This window comes from Octodon degus, unplaced genomic scaffold (genome assembly GCF_000260255.1).
Source record: "Octodon degus isolate 3935 unplaced genomic scaffold, OctDeg1.0 scaffold00088, whole genome shotgun sequence".
In the NCBI taxonomy this organism is placed as follows: Eukaryota; Metazoa; Chordata; class Mammalia; order Rodentia; family Octodontidae; genus Octodon; species Octodon degus.
The window spans coordinates 9,082,076-9,086,118 of NW_004524664.1; positions in this window are offsets into that span (position 1 = coordinate 9,082,076).

Here is a 4,043-nt window from a genome sequence, read left to right on the forward strand (position 1 = left end):
AGCTGCTTGTGCGCCTTCTACCCATTCTCATTTTGTACCTTATTTCTTTTTAAATAGTGCATGTCTCTGCACTTTGTAGTGCCCTTTCCAGAGGCCTTCAGGCCCCGAACATCCCGCACATTTCAGGATGCCTCTTTGCCAGGTTCAAGGAAGGCTTTGTGGCTTGGGCAAATTTGGGAAGGAGGTCCAGTTTGGACACTATCTTCTGTATGTCAACCATTCATTTTTCTTTGGAGAGTTAATAATTTATGTACTGCTTTAATTTAAAAGTTTTTAATCTATAACATTGTTATTTCCAAAATGGGTTTGACAATACATGCTTAATAACTAAAATCTAGATCCTTTCACTGGGATTTGAGTAAGTCGAACTCAGATGCCAAAAAAGCACTGAAACTACTAGTCTTGCACAGCACTTCACAGTTTATAAAACATGCCAGAGTGCATCTTTTCACCTCACCTGGTGCCAGGTGGAGGACGTGGGTCTGGCCTGGATGAATGACACTCAGTGCTGGGCTCCCCTTTACTGCCGAGGTGGCAGCATTTATCGAACTCAGACTGGGGCCTCTGGCCATGATCTGTGCTTTATGCAGCACTAATGATGCAATTAATTCCCTACATGAGCTGGCATACCACTCCTTAATGTTAAAGTATTGGAGCTGAAAACTCAAAAAAGTAGTTGAAAAGGCAAAGCTGAACACCAACTAAAAGCAGCTTGTACAGAGCCTTAATTCATCCCCAGTTTCTGCCTATTATATTGACAAATACACTACTTTAATCTCTCCCCACCAGACCTTGCACACAGTGGTCAAGAGGCCACATTATTAGACTTTCTTTTTTCTCAGCCATCAGTGGTGAGGAAGGTTATGGGTACAAATACTCACAGCCAATATAAAAGGACATACTGCCAGGAAAAAAAATTATATAGTCAGTCTTGCTAAATTAGTTTACCTAAAATTGTATGTGTGAGTGATTTTAATCAAAATCTAATTTCCCCTCTTTTTAGAGTAACTGAAATGAGATTTTTCTAATTTACTTTTTGCGGTTCAAGTTTCTCATAATTCTTCTATGGTCGTGACAGCACCGTGAACGCGTCTGCTGCTACAAAGCATTAAAAAAAAATTAGATTTTCAAATTGATGTGCTAAATTAAAAATGTTTAATGTTTCTCATCAAAAGGCACAGGAGTATGCAAGGAGCCTCCAGTACAGTTAAAGGCATAATATTTTTTTCATCTGTTTCTTTAATTCACAGCCCAGGGCCACTGTACTGTGAAAATTAACAAGTTATAAGTAAAGGAATCCTTGTAAGCAGTGTCCTCCGAGAAGCTTTCTTTTAATTTCCTTCCATCCTTGACATGGTGACCTTAAGGATGTCATAATAAAAATGGATGTCAATGCCTAGAGTTTTGGATTTTTTTTATTCTCTTTCTGTTGTGGATGGTGTAGAGTTGTCTTTTTCCTCCTGCCCCAGTTGGAGTTTTCCAGATTTTATCAGGGCTTATGAGCCCCTGAGTAATTGTAATGCTCAAGCTTGACTAGCTAATTCCAATGATTTAGAAAATCATATTACTTCAGTAAATTGGTTTGAGTTGTTATATTAAAATCCAAGCTTCTGCCCTTCCTAGATGCCTGCTGCCTTGCTCTAGTCAAGGCTGGAAACATCCCAGGATGCACCTATCCTGACTTTAGAAGATGAGTCAGCAGGTAAAGAAGGTTTAGCAAGAGTATAGAGCGGCAGCCTGGGCCTCAACGTTTGTACGCATGAGATTCTGTCCAAATAACGTATAAGTTCAAGGAAGTATCTTGTTATGAAAATGAACTGCATTCCTAAGATAACAATGAATGTAAGATCCTCAGATTCTGTAGCCTCCCTACCTTTACAAACTATGAACACAAGGCCCAGTTAAAGACACAAGAGCTACCCACATACACTACCCCATTTCTTACCATTCCTGACATGTTTAGTTAAAGAAAGACTGGGTTCCCATCCAGAAAGATTGCCTAAAACCAACCAGTAGTTCCTGGTGGAGGGGAGTCAAGGACCTAGAAATCCTGATGTCCAACCCAAAGCTCTCTCTTCCTTATGCAAATATATTCCTGTCCCCAAAAAGAATCTCATGGTGCCTGTTTTGGTATAGACCAGGACCATCAGCCCCAACAACCTACATTAATATTTGATGCTGAATAATGTCAGACATCTCTCTTGATCAGAAAAGGATAACTAAAGCAGAAAGCAAAGCCCATTCTTCCTCCAACCTCTAGTGACTAAAGCCTCTGATATAATGTTCTAATGTCCCTTAGGTCTCAAAGCATTGCGAGTTTGTTTTCATCTACTTTCTCTCTTAAGCACATTTCTTTCATAACACTTCAGTTTCCATTCTCTTTTTCTCAGATCACTTCTCTTAGGTGACACTGAAGCTCAGTATACAAATGTGAAACCTAGACATGAACCTTTTGGGCCATGCCATCCTCGTCTGTGCACAGGGTACAAGCTTCGGGGAGCACCACGTGCAAACTCTGCTGCTGGGAGTCTGGTTGCAACAGACCACGAGAAGAACTACTGCAAATCACCTTGACCATTGGTGTCTTGAGTCCCATCATGTATACAGCAGGTCTGGCTTTGCTTCCCCATCAGCAAGAAAACAAATTCTGTGCTATTTCTTTCTAACACTATTGGATGCAATGAAGTTATATAGAGACGTCACCACGGTCCCACCTAGATAGAAGGGTGTCAAGACTCTCACTAATAGGACTTCTTCTTTCATAAGGTCAATGGTGCTACCATAAGCCAGGGTCCTTCCCTACTTCTACTCACCTCCACCAACTCAGTTTAATTTTTGTTTTGAAAAATGTTCACATTCTTTCCCACTATGCACTTTGTTCTGTGATTTTTAACATTTTGTTAAGCTAGTTTGAGGTTACTAATATCTTTTAAATTACTTGATTGATGGAATCAGCATTTAAGCCCAGTAATAATATGTTGAGGCTGCCTTGAACTCTTCTGCAGAGTTCAAGCCTAAATGTATCTTTTGCTATAACCAGTGTGAGGAAGGTGATAACGATATAGGGAAAAGACACTTCTAACCTGAAAGATACCTAGGACAAGTTCATGTTCTCTAAAACCAAATAATGGATTTTAGCATAACATGGTTAAGAGCAGAATATATTCCCTAGGAGAAAGAAAGATTCTGTCTGAGAGAGGGACAAAAAAGGACCTGAGTGGGTTGCTCAGGATTTTTGTCTGCCTTTTCAAGGGATTTTTGTATTTAAAAAAAACATGAAATGAGGTAGGTCTGAGGTGGGAAACATGAGATGTGAGGCAACTATGGTCAACCAATAAGTTTACAAGCATCATTTCTCAAGTAAAATTAATTAAATTGGGATCAATGGGGAAGGGAGTCAGGTAGCAAGCACATATGAATTTAAAACAGGGGCTCTTCCTGTAGGGTGTTGGGTTAGTGACTCTTTCTTGCTTTCTCCAGGTTTTAGAGACTTATTTAGAATACCAATCCCTGATGTTCATCTTTAGAGAGGTATGTGGCTACATCTGTTTGATCTTTTGTCTTGAGGCCTGGCCCACAGCAGGAGGGTCTGTCTCTCCCACAGTTGCAAGATCTTCTCTTCCATGCTAGCTTCATCTGAGGGCTTATCCCTGTCTGACTACCTATAATATTTCTGTCTAACTCAGCTGCCTACAACAATAGTTTCTGAACAGTTATGTGGGTAGCAAAGCTTGAGCACAAAGGAAAAACTAGTCCCCTAGAAAACAGAAAAGCACTTATGAAAGAATCATCTTCTTCTACCAGGTTGTAAGCAAGAGCCCCAAGAGTGGGACTACATCTTACTCACCTTTGTTCACCCCTCTGTAGTCTATTCATGATAGATAATAATTACTGCTTACTGATAAATTCAAAGACTTTGACAAAAACCCATCACTCAGCATTTCTTAAAGTACAAAACATTCTAAGAATGACTTCTCTGGAAGTCTAAATTGTAAGAAAATATAAGCTGAGTTTTTCCTCATATCAACAAATTTAATGGCCAG